At 38.3% G+C, this 24174-nt stretch overlaps 1 protein-coding gene across 5 annotated transcripts in view; it reads right to left on the bottom strand.

Moving 5' to 3' along the window:
* The window catches only part of SGCD (sarcoglycan delta), a 1117349-nt gene that overhangs the window by 853957 nt on the left and 239218 nt on the right, over positions 1-24174 (bottom strand). The gene's annotated exons all lie outside the window — the stretch shown is intronic.

Here is a 24174-nt window from a genome sequence, read left to right as displayed (position 1 = left end):
AAAGCTTATCCCCAGTGCCTTACACAGTTATCTTGCCCAAGTCTGCTCACCTCAGCATAGAAGCCACCACAACATTGCATTTTGACTGCTCTAGACTCCTCCAAGTCCTTTCTCTAAAACCACTTGCTTTCTGGTCTTTTTTCTTTCTCTCTTCTCTTCTTTTAGAGATCCAGGCTCTTCTCCATCAAGTATCACTCTGTCTCTTTTTGCACAAATCAGTTTAACCTTTTGGCTTCCTTCGTTCTGTTTCTTTACTTGCCAAATTGTAACCATATTCCAGAGATGCTGTGAGTTCAGTTCAAGATCACCACAATAAAGCAAATATTGCAATAAAGCAAGTCATGCAAAGTTTTCAGTTTTCTAGTGCATGTAAAAGTAGACATGGCACCTGACTACACTATGCTGTAGTCTGCTAAGTGTGCAAAAGCATTGTGTCTTTAAACAATTATGTACATACGGTAAGCGATCTTGAGAAAGAAGAATGGAACTGGAGGAATCAACCTGCCTGACTTCAGGCTCTACTACAAAGCCACAGTTATCAAGACAGTATGGTACTGGCACAAAGACAGAAATATAGATCAATGGAACAAAATAGAAAGCCCAGAGATAAATCCACGCACATATGGACACCTTATCTTTGACAAAGGAGGCAAGAATATACAATGGATTAAAGACAATCTCTTTAACAAGTGGTGCTGGGAAATCTGGTCAACCACTTGTAAAAGAATGAAACTAGAACACTTTCTAACACCATACACAAAAATAAACTCAAAATGGATTAAAGATCTAAACATAAGACCAGAAACTATAAAACTCCTAGAGGAGAACATAGGCAAAACAGTCTCTGACATACATCACAGCAGGATCCTCTATGACCCACCTCCCAGAATATTGGAAATAAAAGCAAAAATAAACAAATGGGACCTAATTAACCTTAAAAGCTTCTGCACATCAAAGGAAACTATTAGCAAGGTGAAAAGACAGCCTTCAGAATGGGAGAAAATAATAGCAAATGAAGCAACTGACAAACAACTAATCTCAAAAATATACAAGCAACTCCTACAGCTCAACTCCAGAAAAATAAATGACCCAATCAAAAAATGGGCCAAAAATCTAAATAGACATTTCTCCAAAGAAGACATACAGATGGCTAACAAACACATGAAAAGATGCTCAACATCACTCATTATCAGAGAAATGCAAATCAAAACCACTATGAGGTACCATTTCACACCAGTCAGAATGGCTGCGATCCAAAAGTCTACAAATAATAAATGCTGGAGAGGGTGTGGAGAAAAGGGAACCCTCTTACACTGTTGGTGGGAATACAAACTAGTACAGCCACTATGGAGAACAGTGTGGAGATTCCTTAAAAAACTGGAAATAGAACTGCCTTATGATCCAGCAATCCCACTGCTGGGCATACACACTGAGGAAACCAGAAGGGAAAGAGACACGTGTACCCCAATGTTCATTGCAGCACTGTTTATAATAGCCAGGACATGGAAGCAACCTAGATGTCCATCAGCAGATGAATGGATAAGAAAGCTGTGGTACATATACACAATGGAGTATTACTCAGCCATTAAAAAGAATTCATTTGAATCAGTTCTAATGAGGTGGATGAAACTGGAGCCTATTATACAGAGTAAAGTAAGCCAGAAGGAAAAACACCAATACAGTATACTAATGCATATATATGGAATTTAGAAAGATGATAACAATAACCCTGTGTACGAGACAGCAAAAGAGACACTGATGTATGGAACAGTCTTATGGATTCTGTGGGAGAGGGAGAGGGAGAGTGTGGGAAAATTTGGGAGAATGGCATTGAAACATGTAAAATATCATGTATGAAACGAGATGCCAGTCCAGGTTCAATGCACGATACTGGATGCTTGGGGCTAGTGCACTGGGACGACCCAGAGGGATGGTATGGGGAGGGAGGAGGGAGGAGGGTTCAGGATGGGGAGCACATGTATACCTGTGATGGATTCATTTTGATATTTGGCAAAACTAATACAATTATGTAAAGTTTAAAAATAAAATAAAATTAAAAAAAAAACCATAGCCTTGACTAGATGAAAAAAAAAAAATTATGTACTTACGGTAATTAAATACTTTATTGCTGAAAAATTCTAACCGTCATCTGAGCCTTTAGCAAGTCAAGATCACAGATCACAGATGACCATAACGAACATAATAAAAAAGCCTGAATTACTCAATCATTACCAAATTGTGATACAGAGCCACAAAGTTAGAAAATGACATACTTGTTAGATGGAGGATTGCTACGAATCTTCAATCTGTAAAAAAGCTGTTCGCAAATTGCTTTTTACAATTTGCATTTTTTACAAATTACTTTTTATAATTTTTTTTTCAAAGCAAATCACAAAACCCAAAGCACAGTGAAACAAGATATGTCTGTACAGCTTCTGAGAAGATAGACTTTGTAAGACATTAACTGGATTCAAACCTCAGCTCCAGCACTTCCTAAAGGTATTATGACTTTGGGTAAGGTGTTAGACACATTGACCCTGTCTCTAATTCTAGTGCTAAGTTAGTTTGGACTTGCTGTTTCCCTGCCTGGCATGGTCTCCACCTGACCCTTTCCTGGCTGCCTGCTTCCTAAAGGTTCAAGTCAAACAGGACTCCTGAGAAACATTTCCCGGAGCCCACACCCACCACTCTCTAATTCATTATTCTTTTAAGTTTCTTCCATAGCATCTATCACTGGCTGATACCATCTAGTTTATTTACTTGTTTAGTATCAGTCTTTTCCCACAACAGTGAAGATCATAAGGTTAATCACCTCTGTCTCTTTAAACACAACAGCCCAGTCCTGAACACAATTTCTGGCAAAGACTGGCTTCTCAACAAATATATTTTGAATAGACGATGTCCAACTAGTTCATAAGTAAATGAATGAATAAACAAAAGTCACCAATGTATCGTAACATCTAAATATCCAAAAACATGTAAAAATGCCTTGTATCATCCAGTATTCTCAGCTGCAAGCAATAGAAAACAATTCTGGTTGATTAAAGCACAAAAAGAATTTGATCAAACAGTATTAGTTAGCTCAAAAACTTACTGGAAAAATTCAAAACCTGCTAGGGGCTTAGGACCAAGTATATTACCCCAAATCAAGTCTCAGAATGATATGAGGACATCATCACTACTACTGTTCTCAAGCGTTAGACACGGCAGCTGGCATAATGACTATGTCCATTGCTTAGAGACAGTAGCAGCAGTGAACATTGGTAGCTTAAGAACCTTATCAATATATCAAGAACCCTGCCCCTCCAACTGTTGGATGAACACCAAGATTCACCAAGTAATTAATTCAAAACCAGGTCCGAGGCAGACACAACCAGCTGGCAGACTGTAAGCCAGATGCCCATCGTATTGTAAGAATGTGAGGGAAAGCAAGTAACCAGCATTCTCAGCTTCTATAAATAGGGAAAAGGCTGTGATGCTCACCTTGAATCACAGAGTAAAGAGTTCTCCAAACATTGGGAATAAGGATCAGATACTGAACAGTCAAAAATAATGACAAATTTCCAGTATAGTGCTCAACAAATATTAATCACAAAACAATCCAATTACCAAGCTTCTCTCTTAGAAACAATTGACAGTCAATTTTGTGAAAAGGGAAAATACAAATAAAAACTGCTGTTTAATTCTTTAAAGCTGTACCAAGTTGGAAGCACACAGTTTACATTTTCATGAGTTATTGAGTTTATCAATTAGCTGTATATTAAACTTGTTTGAGTATTGATTTGAGGGAATTTTGTCCTGCATAATTCAGTGCCATCAAAAAAAAAAAAAAAAAAAAAAACCAGGTTAGAGGTGCTCACCAACAGCTCTGGGGATGTGAGTTTGCTGCCAAATAAGCAGGTCATTTTCATGGCTTGCTGCTCACCAAGGAAAACAAATCCTCAACTGCTTTTCCAAAACACAAAAGTCAAATATTTTTACTGAGACAACGGCTGACTTCCTGTGTCTCTGCACTGTGAAACATTCTCTTCTGCTGCTGCTGCTGCTGCCAAGTAGCTTCAGTCGTGTCCGACTCTGTGCGACCCAGTGGACGGCAGCCCACCAGGCTCCCCCGTCCCTGGGATTCTCCAGGCAAGAACAGTGGAGTGGGTTGCCATTTCCTTCTCCAATGCATGAAAGTGAAAAGTGAAAGTGAAGTCACTCAGTCGTGTCCGACCCTCAGTGACCCCATGGACTGCAGCCTTCCAGGCTCCTCCGTCCATGGGATTTTCCAGGCAAGAGTACTGGAGTGGGGTGCCATTGCCTTCTCCGCAACATTCTCTAACATTCTCTAATTCTCTGAGTTAGTTATTTGGTTTGTACACACCCAGTTTCATCTAATGGACATGGGCTAGGACTTCAGAACCAAGATACCATCTACTGTCAACCAAACTTGTATGATCAAAGTCACACTCAACCAAATTTGAATCTTCACAGGTATCATAGAAGTAAGGGTAAAAAAAAAAAAGAGAGGAGAGATGATATCCCCTAATCCCTGAGCTATCTCAAATCTTAAAAAGATCAGGCTGTGAAAGTGCTGCACTCAATATGCCAGCAAATTTAGAAAACTCAGCAGTGGTCACAGGACTGGAAAAGGTCAGTTTTCATTCCGTCCCAAAGAAAGGCAATGCCAAAGGATGTTCAAACTATCACACAATTGCACTCATCTCACACGCTAGCAAGTAATGCTCAAAATTCTCCAAGAAATTCCAAATGTTCAAGCTGGATTTCGAGAAGGCAGAGGAACCAGAGATCAAATTGTCAATATCCCTTGGATCATCGAGAAAGCAAGAGAGTTCCAGAAAAACATCTATTTATGCTTCATTGACTATGCTAAAGCATTTGGCTGTGTTAATCACAACAAACTGCAGGAAATTCTTAAAGGGATGGGAATACCAGACCACCTTACCTGCCTCCTGAGAAATCTGTATGTAGGTCAAGAAGCAACAGTTAGAACTGGACATGAAACAATGAACTGGTTCCATATTGGGAGAGGAGTACGTCAAGGCTGTATGTTGTCCCCCTATTTATTTAACTTAGATGCAGAATATATCATGTGAAACGCCAGACTGGATGAAGCACAAGCTGGAATCATGATTGCCAGGAGAAATATCAATGACCTGAGATATGCAGACGACATCACCCTTATGGCAGAAAGACAAGAGGAATGAAAAAGCCTCTTGATGAAAGTGAAAGAGGACAGTGAAAAAGCTGGCTTAAAACTCAACATTCAAAAAACAAAGATCATGGCATCCAGTCCCATCACTTCATGACAAATAGATGGAGAAACAATGGAAACAGTAAGAGATTTTATTTTCTTAGGCTCCAAAATTACTGCAGATGACTGCAGCCATGAAATTAAAACCTCCCTTGGAAGAAAAGCTATGACCAACCTAGATGGCATATTAAAAAGCAGAGTCATTACTTTGCCAACATAGGTTCATATAATCAAATCTATGGTTTTTCCAGTACTTGCGTATGGATATGAGAGCTGGACCATAAAGAAAGCTGAGTGCCAAAGAACTGATGCTTTTGAACTGTGGTGTTGGAGAAGACACTTGAGAAACCCCTGTATTGCAAGGAGATCAAACCAGTCAATCCTAAAGGAAATCAGTCCTGAATATTCATTGGAAGGACTGATGCTAAAGCTGAAACTCCAATACTTTTTGGCCACCTGATGCAAAGAACTGACTCATTAGAAAAGACCCTGATGCTGGGAAAGATTGAAGGCAGGAGGAGAAGGGGATGACAGAGACAGAGGATGAGATGGTTCAGTAGTATCACCAACTCAATGGACATGAGTTTGAGCAAGCTTTGGGAGTTAGTGATGGACAGGGAAGCCTGGCGTGCTACAATACATGGGGTAGCAAGAAGTTGGACACGACTGAACAACTGAACTGAAATGAATGATAGTGTTACAAGTTCCTCGTGCCTAGATCATGGTTTCACTCAAATCCCTAGTTTTTTTGAGCTTGGTTCTTAGCTTCTCCTTATTTCTGTGAGATTTTCAAATAGAAAAACAAATAAAATAACAAATAGATATGGGCACATTCTTTCACTTTCAGACAATAAACTTTATTGTGTATGTGTACTGAGAACATTTAAGATCTATTCTCTTAGTAACTTTCAAGTATATAATACATTTTGCTTAATGACAGTCATCTTACTGAACACTTGTTCCCTAGAATGTATGCCTCTTGTAAGGGAAAGGCTGTACTCTTTGACCCATTTCTCACATTTCTCACATCTACTCCCAAGTTCCTGACAACCACTAATCTGTTCTCTGTATCTATGAATTTGGCTTTTTAGATTGCATATAGAAGTGAGATCATACAGTAGTTGTATTTCTCTGTATGACTTATTTCACATAGCATAATGCCATTAAGTTCATCATATTGTTGCAACATGGCAGAACTTCACTATTTTTATGGCTAAATAATATTTCACTATAAACATATACTACATTTTTTATCCTTGCATCTTTGATCTTGTTCCTGATCTCAGAGGAAAAGCTTTCAGCCTTTTACCTTTAAGTATGATGTTAGCTGTGGGCTTGTCATATATGGCCTTTATTATGTAGAATTATGTTATTTCTATATCCAATTTGTTGAGTTTTTAATCATGTTAAGGATACTGATTTTTAAAAAAACATGTATTCTGTGTATAATGTGTCTATCAATATAGTCATATGGTAGTTCTATTTTATTCTATTAATGTGGTATATCACTTATTGAGTCACAGATGCTGAATAATCTGTGGGGATATATCAATATTTCATTTGATCATGGTGTATGATCCTTTTAATGTACTACTAAATTTATTTTGCTAGTATTTTGTTGGAAATTTTTGTATCTATGTTCATCGGTGATATTGGTCTATATATTTTTTTTCTTAGAGTGTCCTTATATGACTTTGATATCAGGCTAATGCTAGCCTCACAAAATTAGTGTTAGAATATTACCTCTCTTCAATCTTTAAGAACAGTTTTATAAGGAGTGGCATTAATTCTATCAACATTTACCATTTAAATTTACCAAGGAAGCTGTCTGGCCCTCAGTCTTCTTGTTGCTTTTATTGTTGGGAGATTTTTGTTGTTGTTTTTTTAAAAATTACTGATTCAACCTCCTTACACATTATTAGTCTGATCTTATTTTCTGTTTCTTCATGATTCAGTCTTGGTAGATGAGATGACTATTTAACCATAGCAAGTTATCCAATTTTTGGCACATGATTGTTCATAGTAGGCCCTTACGATAATCACCTTTGTATTTCTGTGATATAAGTTGTAATTTTTCATTTATAATTTTATTTATTTGAGCACTCTGTCCTTTCCCCTTGGTAAGACTAGCTAAAGGTTTTAATTTTGTTTACCTTTCAGAAGTACCTACGCTTAGTTTCACTGAGTTTTCTATTGTTTTCCTACTCTCTACTTCATTTATTTCTGCTCTGATCACTGTTATCTCCTTCCTTCTGCTAACTTTGGGATTATTTGTTCATTACCTCATTCCTTTGAAGTGTAAAATTACATTACTTATTTGAGAGTTCTTCTTTTCTTAATGTAGGTGTTAGTATAGAATTATCTTCTGTCCATCCTGATAGGGATTCTGAGGATTTATCAGTGCTCTTCTATGGATACACCTATTTCACAGTTCTTGCTACCCAAGAGGACTTGTGTGGGCATACTTAAGATTATCTGCTGTCTCTCTATTCTTCAAAGCTAGGCTGCATGCTGACAGCTTCACTCTTGTTTGCTTTCCCTGGGGTACTGCATGCTGAGGTGCTTTCTGCCCATGCAACAGAGGCTGAGCAGCTGTCAGGGCCGGCTAGCAGTTTGCAAAGGATTGTACTTGCAACTCTCTGGAGGACACAAGAGGAACCAGCCACAGGATTCAGGGCTGTGTGGATGAGGCATATGGAGCACAGGGGGTGACTATGTGCTAGCAGGGGGAATCCACAGGTCAGGTGTCCTTAGCTACTCAGGGGCAGGCTTTCTGAGGGAATCCATGAAGTGGTTAGTAGGATCTACCTTCCTTTTGATGCCCTCTAAGAGCCCTAACTGCTGTTCTCCTAGCCCCTCACTGCCCCCAGTTGTGCAGCACACCTTAGCATTCTGGATGGGACAAGAACAAAGTGAGCTACTTTGGCAGTATCTCTCATAGCTGGGAAGCCAGAAGCGCACTCACAAGCTCTCAGTTTAACCCATGAAAGAAATCATAGGTCAAGAAGGTCTCTTCTGGCACTACACTCCACCTCCTTGAAAGGAGGTGAAACTGCTACTCTGACTCTTCTCAATGTGTCTAATCTTGGATTGTTTTCGTTTCAACGGTGTGCTTGAACATCTCCGCTGGACACCCCGACTTCCCCAAAGTCATTCATAGGTGAATAATTGTCAGAATTGTGGGTTTGGAGGGGAGGATGGTAGAAAACTCCTATTCCACCATTTTGCTGATGTCACTCCTACAGTGAGCTTTAAATGATACAGTCTCCTCTAGAAATAACTTGAAGATGGCTGATAGAATAATAAAAATGGTCAAATTTTAATTAAATATGCAAAACAGATTCTGGGGAAAATGCCTTATAGGCATCATATCATTTTAACCTTTTCAAAACCTTCAAGACAGGTAATCACTTTTTAATCCATTTTGCAGCTGAGAAAGTTACAGCTTAGAATGGTTAACTGCCCACCCAAGGATGCACTCATGGAAATGGCATAGCTGTTAATTCTATCTTAAGCCAAAGCCCATACACTTGACCATTTTTCATGAGATTGTAAGAATGGGATTCATTCATTCACTTGCTCATTCTTGTAATAATTATTTACTGGACATTTATAGTATGCTAGCTTCTGTTCTAGAAATGGGGAAAGAAATAATTCTCTGTTTGTGGACTTACAATTCAATGGTGGAGACAAACAACAATAGTAGAAACCAAATAAGCATTATACTTTCAGATAATAAATATAAAGCAGGAAACTGAAGAAGGCTAAGGAAATATAGTGAAGTGGGGGTGATACTGATATTTGGTAAAAGAGTCAGAAACCATGTAGGTATTTGAGACAGACACAAGTGTTGAGTGTTATCATCTCAACCCTGAATATTTAATTGGAAGGACTGATGCTGCAGGTGAAGCTCCAATACTTTGGCTACCTGATGTGAAGAGCCAACTCATTGGAAAAGATCCAAATGCTGGGAAAAGATTGAAAGCAAAAGGAGGAGAGAGCAGCAGAGGATGAGACAGTTAGATAGCATCACCAACTCAATGGACATGAATTTGAGCAAATTCCAGAAGAGAGTGAAGGACAGGGAACCCTGGCGTGCTCCAGCCCACGGGGTCACAAAGAGCTGGACGTGACTTAGCAACTGAACAACAAACAACATCATCCCTCGGATAGGGGTGAGTTGTCTGAGCCTCAAGAAGTCATGTGTGGCTAGAGAAAAATGAGAGGGGATACAGGTAGAGAGTAGTCAGGCTGATAGGCAGGGCCAATGATATGGGAACTTTGGAGTCTGGCTTTCACTTGTAGTCCTATAAGTGGTTTATCCTTAGGAGATTCACTAAGCCTTCCTGGACTGTTCCCTTATTTATAAAATAAGAATGTAAGAGATGTAGGAGCAGGAGACCTGAAAGGTCCTTTCTAGCCTTGACATTCTGTAGTGAGACAGAGAAAATGATAGATGACATGGAAAAGGTAAAAACTGAATAACGAATCCAGTCACTGAGGGTGGTCACCTTGAATGTCTCCATCTTTTTGCATATGAGTTGATGTGAGCCTTTATAAATAAAGCTACTCTTTTCAAATATTGTAGGTTCATCTGATAACCATGTTTGTTTCATGATTCATTAAGTAAAAGGAGATAAGCCAAATGCCCCTGACATTCAAATCAAGGAAATCAAAAACATTTGGAAAATCAACGCAAAATTCTACCACTCTGGTGAAATATTTTGATCTGATGACGGTTCAGTGTGAGACAGTTATTGAATACCTCTATTGAACTGAATTCTTCCAGGAAAAAATAGCTCCTAGGACTGACTGTTTTGGGTGTAATTCAAATTATCCTTGAATTAAAATGAGTCAAAATAACCCATGAAATGCCCCATTCAGAATATAAAGCAAACCTAAATACTAAACCTAAATATATTTCCTGTGATTATTCCTAGTGTTACAAACTTTGCTGAGGAAAATACCTCTGGATTTTGTATACACACAAATAATGCTAAGAGCCAGGCTAGCTTCCCAGGGTGTCCAAGTTCCAGAAAATTTATTCATTCCTTCAAGAAACTTACCCTCTACAGTCCAGAAATAATTAAATGAGTGAATTAAAAGCATGAAAAGGTACTACAATAAAATAGTATTGTATCAGAGGTGTAAGTGATAGGCTGATAGAGCCAGTGCACTAATGTCAAGTTGCAGAGGAAGCTAATGGCATAAACACAGACAGGAATTAACTAAAAGTAAAGGTGAACCCATTTCCTGATTCAGAGGCTATACATCATTTTGCCAAATGAAATGCTAAGAATAGCGAACATTTCCAGATTTATTATGAACCTGGAATTTATTCAGTGCCAAAAAGCTAAATATACTTGCATATGTTTAATTAAGAGAATGCATTATTTAGCAGGATACCAAAAACACCTGCTCAACCAAACTAGATCATTTTGCTTCATTTCTTCAACAACTCCTATGCAATTAAAAAAAAAAAAAAAGCCTACAATGTGTACGTCTCCTATAGAAACAATTATATAAATGACAGTAAATGAAAATAACTACAAAGGATACAGAATATTTCTGGTACATATGTAACTGAGTCTATTTAGATTAAAAAATATTTGCAGAAAAGTATTTATTAATATAATGCTAAAGTTGAAAAAATAATCCATTAAGCAGCTGAAGCAATTTTGAACAAAGTCATTTGAATGTTTTCTACTTCTATTTTCTTATAACCTCCCATGGAACTCAGACTATAGAGGCTTATAATAAGTTTTACTATTGCAAATAACCAAAAAAAAAAAAAAAGATTTTTAACCTTAAAAAGCTTTTATAAAGCTAAAAAATGATAAGACATCTGACTTTTTTTCACATATCACATGATTATTTAGTTTAGAAACATTCCCATAATCAGCATACAAAAAAAAAATCAGCATGCAACCATTTGCAAATGTTAAACTATTCTAATCATCAGGGAAAATGTGAGTACCTTGGTAACAATAAATGAGAAGAAAGGAGAAAAACTAAAAAAAAAAAAAAAAAAGTAACTCTAGAATCAAAGCCTCAAAACAAGATTATAAAAGTTTTATCAAAAGATCTGATACAAATGTCAGAGATTTGATTCCTATGATGATTCTCATTGGAATGTGACCTTTCACCTCAAAATCATTCCAAGTAATGAGGGCAAGAATATCTGAACCCTAAAGTTTTCAGTGACTCCCAACAGTCAGGCATGAGAGTTGTCCCTGAAACTAAAAAATGTGTGAATGGGAATGGACTCACTCTTCAGATCATCTCTCTTAGCTTCCTAAATCATGATATTTAGAAAGAATGTTCATTTTAGCCATTATAAGTGTAGAACAAAACATTATTAAGACTCTGTGAGCTAAAGTGAGACCACACTTACTGGACCTCTATAGATGCCTAAGCACCTAGTCTACCCCATTCTTGAGGATGACGCTCATTGACCTGTGGAAAGGAGCATTCAAAAAAAACATTCATTCTATTTTCATGGCTGAGTAGTATTCCATTATATATATATATGTGTGTGTATGTGTATATATATATATATATATACACACACACATATTCTTTATCTTCTTTATCCATTCATCTGTTGATAGATATTAGTTTATTTCCATGTTTCGGCTACTGTGAATCATATTTCTATGAAGACAGGGGTGCATGTATCTTTTTGTAAATCAACAATATTTCAATTTTTAAAAATTGGTACCATTTTTCTAGATTCCATATATGTGTGTGTGTTAATATATGATATTTGTATTTCTCTGACTTCCTTCCTTCTGTATAACAGACTCTAGGTTCATCCACACCACTACAAATGACCCAATTTCATTCCTTTTATATGGCTGAGTAGTATTCCATTGTATATACGTACCATATCTTCCTTATCCATTCATCTGTTGATGGTTGACTCCATATTTTAGCTATTATGAATAGTATTGCTTTGACAACAGGGGTGCATGTGTCTTTTTGCAAATCAACTATAGTTCAATTTTTAAAAATTGAAAACTTTTTATTGACCATCACACTCCAACCATATCACAGGACCTATTGTATCCTTTGATAACTAATATCCTCTCCTCCTCCCTCTCTGTCCTCCAGCCACAGAAATTACACTTTGCCTTAGCAATATGCCTAAGAGGTTAGGCAAACTCCTCCCACCTCAGTTGTGGAAGTTGTTCAGCTCATTCATCTCAGATCTTCATGTCTCCTGCACATTCTCTAAGTTCTTAAGAGAGTTCTTAGTTAATAAGCCACCTGTCATCACTGTCTTGTGCAAAAGACTCTTCAAGTTGTACAACAGTTTTTGTAGGGATCAGGCACTTGCTCCAAACCATGAGAAAAACAAAGACAAATGGAGGGTTGAAAGAATCTCTTACAATTACAGGGCATAGGGAAGACACATGTAACCATCTACTGTCAAAGGGGAGTGTACACTGGTGGGTATAAGCAAAGTACTATCAGCACATAAAGAAAAGAACAGGATGGGCAATATAGAGGACTCCATAGAAGTTCTGCGTAGAGAGGATCTTGAGTATTAAAGGACATAGATTTTTCTTGATGGAAAAGGAAGAGTAGCATATTCTGAAAGGGACTAAAATAAGTGACAACATGTTTCCAGTGAATAGGTAGAATGGAAATGGTACATAATCAGGTAGCATAGCAGACACATAAGCACTACTGGTTGCATGAATGATTATTAGGTAAAGGCTATGGAGCAGTGAGTGAGGGTAAATAACACCTGGAAAGAAGTTGAATATATGGAGAAAAGCTTTGAAGTCTCTGCTAAAAAGAGAAGATTCCATCTTGGAAGCAGTAAGAGTCATGAGAAGTTTTTCAGAGTGGAAGGATCCAGATCTATGTTTTAGCGGGGTAAATGTGGGAATGGGTAGGGCAGAAGCGATTAGTAAGGGAGATGATTTCAAGAGCTCAGCTACTATTAAGACTAAATGTGATGAGTAAATGAAACAGAAGCAAACAAGAGGGAGCGGTATTTGATAGGGAATTATGAGGTTAATTACAAATTCTCTGTGAAAGGATATGGGAGATGCAGACAGGGAGAATAAAAATGTTCTCTTTTCTGAATCATTGGGCTCATACAAAAGCATTCGCTGAGATGAGGCATGCCTGCTGTTCTATAGGAGTCATTCTCTCATTCAAACTGAAAAGCAAATAAATGCACAGGTACTTGAGGTGATCCCATGGGGAGAAATCAGGCCTGGCCTCATGGCACACACTGTCTTATCACCCAAACTTACATCAAGATTTCAATTCTGAAAATAAATACATTCATACCAATTAAAAAGAGAAAAAAAATCAGTAATATCTGTCACAAACATGGAATTAGATAAAAACTGGAAAGTCACTAGGGGATCAGAATTGGGAAAAGAAAAATGATTTTTCTGTTCATTTTATACCCTTCTGTACTGTTTGAAATTGTTATAATGAATTGAAATTAACTTTAAAAATAAAGATTAAATAATAACTAAAAATCCATTCAAAGTTCAATAGACCCAAAAACCCAATCTCAAAAGGATTCAGAATATAAAGAGAATTCATGTACATTGTAAGGATGTTGTAGAGGATATTTGTTTCCTGTTGTTATATAAAATACATTTAATATATTGGTCCTGACACTTGGTAGAAAATTTCAGAGAGAAAATCCAATTTTTCGTTATTTTCTTTGCTTATTATTGAATGTGGGACCCTGAAGACATTCATACTTTATTTCATATGGACTGTATGTTTTTTTTTTCTTTTCTTTAAAAGAATACAGACAAACCACATTTTGTTTTCTATAAATCAAGATCCAATTGATTGATACATAATGTCATCCAAACTTGACATCCTCCTGTGAAGAAGCAACTCAATTTCTGTATGTGTAATTCATTTAAAAAGCCACTACCACAAAGAACCCTTCCCTGTAACTTCTATATTAAAGAAAGCCACCTAGGGAATGCTCCACAAAAAAATAGCTACGTTCCGTTTTTTTCCCCCAAGCTCCTCAGTAGCAACGGTCATGAAGTATTATTGGTGAGAGTACATATTATTCACAATTGTTTCCTTATGCCTATTTTATGGACATAAGATTTTATTCTAGAATACTGAAGACCTGACTTCTTTTTCCATGAGCATGCCATTTTTTACTTTTTAATTCACATGTATTTGTTCTGATAACAAAAGTAATAATGTAAGTTCAAAGTAGAAAGTTTAGAAAATATTTTTACAGTGTGAAGAAAATTTAAAGTACTGAGAAAGGAAGGAAAGATGGAAAGGGGGGAGGGAGGGATAGATGAAGGGAAGGAGGAAAGGAGGAAGGGAGAAAGAAAGAAAAAGGAGCCTCTGACTCAGAGGCTGACCTACCACTCACTGCTGGCCATGTTATTTTCCTGTTGAATATAAACTATCATACAAAATACCAACCCTAGACAAGATCAGTCTAAGACCGTGATAAAATGAGGTTAATCAAGGCTACTTCACAACTTTGTCTCAGCACAGATGAGTACAAAGTCACTGTGCCTCCCACAAAATATCGAGCACTCCCTCTTTCATTCAAAATGTATGCCTGCTACTTCTTTACCAATTACATCTCTATCCTTACCCATCTGCCCTCCCTACAGATGAGACTTATAAGATGCTCAGTCACAGAACTGCCCCCACTTCCTGACAGCACTTTTGTTTCCTTAGAATCTCCCACAAGTCAGCCAACCAAAGCCCAAACTCTGTAATAATCCTAACACTGTCTTGCTAAGACACCCCATGATTCTCCATGGTGTTTGTCCTCCTTGGCTATGACTTGTTCAGCTACAGGTACAGTCCCAAAGGTCTTTTATTGGCAACACTTGTAATGCTATCACTGCAATATTCTGGAGTATTTCTTCTTTCTTTGCACTGTGACAGATAATAGCTAAGAGTAACTAACACTTACTGCATACTTTACCGTGCTCCAGTCTCTGTTCTAAGTGCTTTACTCATATCACCTAACTTAATTCACACCACGACCCTGTGCTTGTGTGTGTGCTAAGTCTTTTCAGTCATGTCTGACTCTTTGCAACCCCACAGACTGTAGCCTGCCAGGCTCCTCTGTCCATGGGATTCTCCAGGCAAGAATACTGGAGTGGGTTGCCATGCCCTCCTCCAGGGGATCTCCCCAACCCAGGGATCGAACCCACATCTCTTAAGTCTCTTGGATTAGTGAGCATTTTCTTTGCCACTAGCACCACTTGGGAATTCCAGCCATTGTTCTGAACACTTTACTTACATTACCTAACTTAATTCTCACCACAACCCTATGAAATAGATATTATTTCTGTTTTAAAGAAGAAAGACAGAAAAGCAAAAATAAATCAGTTATATGTTTAAATCAAGGATTCTCAACCATCACAATATTAACATTTTAGGCTGCATAATTTTTTGTTTTTGAGCAGAGTTGTCATGTGCATTACAGAACATTTGCAACGCACTTGACCTCTGTCTACTAGATGCCAGAAGCAGGTCCTTCTCTTCCCTAGCTCTACTAACAAAGTGTCTCCAGACATCATACATGTGTCCTGGAGACAAAATCACCCCTGGTTGTGAACCCCTGCTTTAAGTGATGGGGATCATACTGTATATAATTTAATTTCTAGGTTTTTTTATTTAAAAATTTATTGTAAATATTTCCAAATATTAACTTGATTTTTAAAAACAAAACTTTAAAACCATAAATTTTAAAGGGTATAGAAATGTATACACTTTCATTTATTTAAACATTCCCTACCATGGACTATTTCCTTTGTTTTCCATTTTTTGTTATTGAAAATAATTCCCTATGTAATACCTTTGCACACAAATTATTTTCTATTTCTCTGACTTTTCTCCTTAGACTCATTTATTAGGAAAAGGAATTATGAGGCCTCAAGGTATTTTTATTTTCTTTTTTATTTTCTTCAGAAAAAAAGGTATACCCTTTACTTTGATTTTATGCACCAATTTATTCCACTAAAATAAACAAGATATATACCTCTCTTCCCTGAACAATCTGAGTAAGCTACATTACTACTCTTCTTGCTGAAATATGTGTTATCTCAATATTTGCTATATTCAGAGAGTGCCTAATTGGAACCAGAAATCCAGCATCCAGACTTAAGTAATCACAGGTAGCAAAATACAGAGTGAATGGGATTAAGTGGATGGAAGATGAGGCCTAAGAGACTGTGACCAAGCTTATGAACAATCTTTCATGCCAGATGCAACGGGTTGAATGGGGACCCTTACAATTCATGTCTATCCAGAACTTTGGAACGTAAACTTATTTGGAAATAGGATCCCTGTAGATATAACTAGCTCAGATAAGGTCATATTGGATGAGGGGTGGGCATAATCCAATGACTGGTATCCTTATAAGAAAACAGAAATTTGCACACAAAATGAAAATGACAATGAAGACACAGACACATACACAGAGAAGGTTACATGAAAACAGAAGCAGAGACTGGAGTGATGCTTCCAGAAGCTGAAGCTTGCTAAGGATTGTCAGCAACCACCAGAGGTTAGGAAGGAAGGAAGGAAGGCTCCTGGCTCCTCCTCCAGAGCCTTCAGAGAGAGCATGGCTCTGTTGACACCTTGATTTCAGACTTGTGGCCACCAGAACTGTGAGGGAATAAATTTATTTTAAGCCACTTCAGTTTGTGGTACTTTGTTACAGCAGCTTGATGACACTTATACATACAGCATGAGGTTTGGCCTTCACTTTGTCAGTGAAAAACCACTGGAGCAAGTTCAGTAGTAAATTGTTAGTAGCCTAAGGGAGGTCAGTAATCTGCAGGCGGGGGAGGGGGAACAAATGTTAATTTTATTTTCTAGAAAAGAATAATTACATATGTATGTGTGTCTGTGTGTGTTTATTACTCTCACCATAATTTTACAAAAAAAAAAAAAAAGGAATATTTTAGCACCAGCATAAGACTGGAAACAAATAAACTTAGACTATGATTTAAATTTAAATATAATTCTATAATTTCTTCACTTCTTCACTTTGCTAAGTACTAATAAAATTTAGTCAGGGGGACTTCCTTGGTGGGTCAGTGGTTAAGAACCCTTGCACTGCAGGGGACATGAATTCGATCTCTGATTAGGGAACTAAGATCCCGCACACCACAGTGTAACTAAGCCCTTGAGCCACAACAACAGAGTCCCTCTGGAGCTCATTTGTCACAACTAGCGAGAAACCATTGTGCTGCAAGGAAAGATCCCATGTGCCACAACTAAGACCCAATGCAGCTAGAGAGAAAGAAAGAAGTATAAAAAGAAAAAAAAAAAATCAGTCATGAATCAGCACAATTCTACCCATGGTTCATTAAATCCTGGCTAATTCTAGACTATTCACAAGTTTAACCATCCTCAAAGTCTTCCTTACAGAGAATTATTCCCCCATACATAGGAAAGTTCCCACAAAATACACCACCATTATACAAACCTTCTGGAAATCAAATGCACTGTCTTGTACCCTCTTGGTATTTTCACATGTTCAACTTATTTTAGTTTATTATAGAATAAATCATGAACAATGGGAACCCAGGAATTGAACCGGGGTCTCCTGCATTGCAGGCGGATTCTTTGCCAACTGAGCTATTAGGGAAGCCCTAAAACAAATTCTGGAGACCCCAATTCAATTTGATCATTTAACCTAAAGAAATGCTCAGATACTCAGAAGGATTAGGTCCAGCTACTCAACTAGCTATGGTTTTTCCAGTAGTCATGAGAGTTGGACCATAAAGAGAGAGCACCAAAGAACTGATGCTTTTGAACTGTGGTGCTGGAGAAGACTCTCGAGAGTCCCTTGGACTGCAAGGAGATCAAACCAGTCAATCCTAAAGGAAATCAACCCTGAAAATTATTGGAAGGACTGTTGCTAAAGCTGAAGCTGCAATACTTTGGCCATCTGATGCAAAGAGTCAATTCATTGAAAAAGATCCTGATGCTGGGAAATGTCGAAGGTCAAAGGGGAAGGGAGCAGGAGAGGATGAGATGGTTAGATAGCATCTAATGACTCAATGGCCATGAATTTGAACAAACTCCACGAGACAGTGGAGGATAGAGGAGCCTGTCATGCTGCAGTCCAACGGGTTTCAAAGAGTTGGACACAAGCTAGCAACTCAACAACAAAAATGAACAATTCAACTAGTGCAGAGCATGGCTAGTACTGTTTAAAACCATATATTTTAACTCCAAACTTATGGTTCTTTCCTCCACTACTCTACTTTGCCTTTGTTGGTTTTCTGCCTGCTTCACATTTTTCATGTTTTATCTCCCCAACTCAGCGTCCTTCTCTTGAAAGTCTAATACCACTTCTTGGGTATCCCTCTATAGGCCTTTTTCTGGCTAAGCAGTCAGTAGCTGGAAAAGAAGAAACATATAAAAAGGCTGATCAGATGTGATCCTGCTGCTCCAAGTATTAGTCCTTTCCTTCATCTTTCCAAAACTTTAGCTAAATCAGGTCCCTTCCTTTCATCCAAGGCGCTTCTGCTCTGTCAACAGCCTTGCGCATGTTTTATCTTTCTTTATAACTCATTGACGGAGAAGGAAATGGCACCCCACTCCAGTACTCTTGCCTGGAGAATCCCATGGGTGGAGGAGCCTGGTAGGCTCCAGTCCATGGGGTCACTAAGAGTCGGACACAACTGAGCGCCTTCACTTTCACTTTTCACTTTCATGCATCGGAGAAGGAAACGGCAACCCACTCCAGCGTTCTTGCCTGGAGAATCCCAGGGACCGGGGAGCCTGGTGGGCTGCCGTCTATGGGGTCTCACAGAGTTGGACACGACTGAAGCAACTTAGCAGCATACCTCATTGAATCATATGCCATGGCAAGACATGATGGGGTTGGATAAAATTGGTAAAGTTGTTCTGTGTCAGTCAAAATTATAATGTTTTTTGTCTATATCTAAAGGAAGACAATTTACAAGAAGAGCAAGGGAAAACGATGCTATGGACTATGGGATAAAAGTTGAGGTATTTACTCTTTGTCTAACTGGCAAATATTTTCTTAATCATCTAACCTATACTGCTTTTTCCCTGTCGTGTGATACACTGTAAAACACTTTAGCCAAGAGACTCAATTAATTAAATTTAAATGAGGCCCTTAATTTCTCTAAGACTCAGTTTCCAAACCCATAGTGTGAGAATTATGAATTTATCATATTTACCTAAAGAGTGTCTGTGAGTTACCAAATATCATAAAACCTGTAAGATGTTACATAAAGAAAATAATGATCAGCTTACTAGTTAAAACAGGTAAATAACTCTCTGCTGGGGGAAAAAATAGTAAATTGCCAAAATAAAAGGCACTAAACAAATACTAAGTACTCCTGGTAAAGAAATATTGCTTGCATTAGCCAAATCTGTTTGTCCAATTTCTGTGATGCTTTTTCTTGCTTCTCTAGAACTCTAATCGAAAAAGCAATGACATTCCTCAGTTTGGAGAGCCTGTCACATTAACATATCGATCAGTGATGGCTTTTCCAAGGGCCTTATGTGGAAATATCCATTCACAAGGAGCCTATTATATAAAGAGCATGAAATAAATAAATAAGAATGGCCATCTTTGTCATTTTCCAGCTGTCTTCACTGAAGTAAGGAATCAGTTTTTGTGGTTAAAGGTCTAACAACTTCTGATCTTAACCATTAGTACCAGACAAAAGATTAAGGCTCCACTGATTTACTGCCAAAGCCCAGAGAGGTATTTCAGAGATTTGTCTTTAAACCTCCAAACCTTGATAATGCACCCCATTAATATAATAAATTTGAGTATATACTCCTTAATATATGCACTTCATGGTAAATTACACATATACTATTATATTTGTATATTATGCACTTTAGAAAACATACAAAATGTTAAAAGGGTGAAATAAAAGTATATAAATACAAAGCTCTTATTTAAGAGCACCTGAATAGTCTTACTGACCTCCATGCAATATGTGAACCCACATAAGAGATTTATCTTCTATCACATCAAGGAGCTATATACTACTAACAGTGGTGGGTATCACCTGCTTGTGCTGTCTGTCCCAAATAATAACTATGTTTCATCCTGTATGCTTATGATAATAGCACTCATAAGAGACAGACCTCTTCTCCACTGTACACATTTGTTCATTACCCTCTGGATCACTGGGGCATTGTCTGATGTCCACATTTCTCAGTGGGCATTGATTGAGCTGGAGCCTCTGGTGATTTATCAGTCTTTCCAGATGAAATAGTCAACCTCACATGCCTTCCTTCTCTACAATTTACTTTTCTTTGGGGGCTGAAAATACTGCCATTTGGTTGAAAGTACTTGCATGCCTTTGCAGCAAAATATTTTTACTAGCAAAGAGAAAAGAAGCAAACCCAGTATCTGGGACTGTAACCCAAAAGGTAGTGCTAATAAATACCCAAATACATATTAACTTTAGAAAGTACTTACCAAATATAATTTTATAAACTATTAAATTTCTTGGCAACTTCCTTTTTCCTTTAATTTTATATTCTGTTCTTTACTAAGCCATTTTAAATTTTAACACAAAAGTAATGTTTTAAATGATGAGCACCACATAAATGAATGCCATTCAGGAGATAATCCATGCTTACTCTATTTCTGTGGGTATTCTCATTACACACAGGATATTGATCACCTAGGTGTAGGAACTTGAGAATAAAGAATGAGGACTCAAATGGGAGATGGGGATTCAGCCAAGTTCCTACCAAGACCCTCAAGGGCCAACTGTGGGACTTTGGCAAGTCACTTTACTTCTATGAATCTCACTGAATACTATCAATTCAAGTACTGAGGACTGGGGACAATTCATGGCTACCAACAGTCTTCTTTCTAAGTCACACCTCAAAGCCCTCATCTTGTGAATCCAGAGCAACAGATCTCAAAGGAGGCCTAGCAATCATCAAACAACATATTAAAAATGAGGAAACAGAGGACCACAAAGTTTGACTACGTGCCAAACTCATAAAGCTAGTATTTTCAAACACCAGAAATGACGGTTTTGATTTAAGGAGAAAAATTGTCTAACAAATAAATGAATTCTCCCTGAAAGTCCTCAATAAGTCAAGAATTAAACCTGTGTCCCAAGTACAAGTTCACAGCTCTTTGCACAGTATACATCTTTGTCACTAGTCCTTACACATACTAGGTGCTTAAAGCATTCTTGTTAAAATAGGCTGAAGTGTTCTAGCTGAAGGGCTACTTTGAAGCTGTTATAGATTGCACTCTCATCCCTGCCTCTTCAAGCCTAGTCCATTTTCTAAGTATTTTCCAGTGACTTTAGAGAAGGTTTATATGCATGTGGGTATTTTTCAGCATTGCCTCTGATAATAGGGAGTTTGAATCAAACTCCATCTGTTGCTATAACCAACATTTATTGTGCAGTTCTTAAAACGGCTGCTCTCTACATGAGCTGTTTTCTTTCCAGTTTAAATAGCTAAAATACTCTGAGGCTTCCAACCCCATTTGTAGTTTGCATCTGACCCCCTCCTGCCTCTTCAGCCTCCTCATCTCACCTCTCTCTCTTTTCAGATTCTTAGCTCACTATTACCCAATCATCACTCACACATGCTCAAATCTTTCCCTTACTAAAATCAAGTAAAACAAGGTGAAACAGTTTCCATTCTGTGCATTCCTTCTGCTGTACCTCACCCTCCTTCCTTAAGGCATAAACCTCTTAATAAAGTTGTCTGCACACTGTGTCACTTATTCTCGGTTTCTGCTCTTACCTTCACCTACTACAATCTGGCTTCTGCCTCCAGAACTCCAACAAAACTGCTTTCCCTCAAATCACAACCAGTCCTTGGTTGTTAAATCCACTTGGCATTTTCAAGGCCTTCCTGACACACTGCATTGTTTCGGGTTTTTTTCCATCATCTTTCATTGAAGTATAGTTGATTTACAATATTGTGTTAATTTCTGCTGTTAAAAAATGACTCGGTTATACATAGATTCTTTTCCATTTTGGTTTGCCATAGGATATTGAATATAGTTCCCTGTGCTATACAGTAGGACTTTGTTGTTTATCCATTCTGTATATAAAAACTTATCATCTGCTAAACGCAACCTCCTAGTCCATTCCTCCCCCAAGCCCCTCCCTTTAGGCAACCATCAGCCTGCTCTCTGTGCCGGTGATTCTGTTTCTGTTCCACAGACAGGTTGATTTGCAACACTGCACACTGCTGATGTGCCTTTTTTACCTGGATCCAATGACCAGTATTCCTTGAGTTTCCAACCTCCTGAGACACTCTTTATGTTTCGGGCTCCCTTATTTACCTTACTCCTTAAGTTTTGATATTGCCCAAGGTTCTGTTCTAATTCTTCTTTGTACACAGTGATCATACCCATGACCTCAGTGATCTTCTGCACAGTAGTGAATGCCAAGTTCGCCTCTCTAAGCCAGGCTTATGGAGACTGCCTACCAGAAACCTTCACTTATCAGAGTGGTGGATACTCCAGGGTTCCACCCCAGATCCCTTCTTCAGATCTGGTATAGCTATCCTACTCTCCTCCATCTACTTGCAATATCGGCTGCTAACGGCTCACAGCTATGTCCCTCACTGGCTGGACACTGGCCTGTTCTGAGAACTGTGCCATTCAAGTTCTCTTGTGCATTAAAGTTATGCCCTCTTCTTGGAAGGCAGGCACAGAAAAATGGTTCATGTGGGGATAGAAAGACCAGGCCCTTTTGCCTCCATGTTCAGTACCATGAAGTGGCATCCAGAGCTCCAGGTTGAACTGGCTGACTTCTCATTCCAAATCTGCTTTTCCCTCTGTCCATTCTTCCTCTCATCACTTCTCTATAGGATTATCTCTAATGAGAACCCCCAATAAATCTTCTGTGTTCAAACTCTGCATTTCAGAGTCTCCATTGCACAGAACCATCAATTGAAAACTCACCACACCCCACTACAAATTTATACAAACTATTGTTCCTTATTTAAAACTTTACTATTTAATAGAAGGAGAAGGCAATGGCAACCCACTCCAGTACTCTTGCATGGAAAATCCCATGGATGGAGGGGCCTGGTAGGCTGCAGTCCATGGGGTTGCTACGAGTCAGACACGACTGAGTGACTTCACTTTCACTTTTCACTTTCATGCATTGGAGAAGGAAATGGCAACCCACTCCAGTGTTCTTGCCTGGAGAATCCCAGGGACGGGGGAGCCTGGTAGGCTGCCGTCTATGGGGTCGCACAGAGTCAGACACGACTGAAGCGACTTAGCAGCAGCAGCATTTAATAGAAACCGTATCTTCAAAAGTCATATCAGGACTCAGGGGCAAAGGCAGAAATCTCCAAACAGCTATATTTTCCTTAATTTGTCAGGCTTGAGCAGAGTTTAAACTAGCCCGGCCCTTTCCAGGCCCCAGTCAATTCTGTTGGAAATTGTCTGCACTTCATTCAAGGACCTAATTCAAGCATAATCACAGCTTCTACCTCCTCTTTTTCCATCTACTTTAAGATTTACCACCTCAGTATATGGCACTATCATGCACTCAGGTGATCAGGTCACATACTCAAGAACAATCCTTAACTTCTTCCCCTTATCTCAACTACTCACCAAGTCATATCAATCCCATTTCCCCAATATCTTTCAGGTTAATCTTTTTTTTTCCCTCCATTTTTACTGTAACTTCCTTATTTAAGGAAAACATTTCCTTTCCAAGACTACTGTAGGGCATCCCAACCAGCTAGCCAGGGCTAGAAGTTGATCATCTCACCCTTGGGCTGGCTATATGGAGGCTGAGGTTTGCAGGACATACCGTTACAGAAACTCATGTCCATATGCCCATCACACAGTGAGGTCAAACAATACCAAAACGTCGGAATTTGGAGCAGAGACAGGTTTATTGAAGGCCATGCAAGGAGACAGGTGGCTTGTGCCT

The sequence above is a fragment of the Bos taurus genome, chromosome 7 (genome assembly GCF_002263795.3).
Source record: "Bos taurus isolate L1 Dominette 01449 registration number 42190680 breed Hereford chromosome 7, ARS-UCD2.0, whole genome shotgun sequence".
NCBI classification, from domain to species: Eukaryota; Metazoa; Chordata; class Mammalia; order Artiodactyla; family Bovidae; genus Bos; species Bos taurus.
This window is presented reverse-complemented; position numbering and strand designations above follow the sequence as displayed.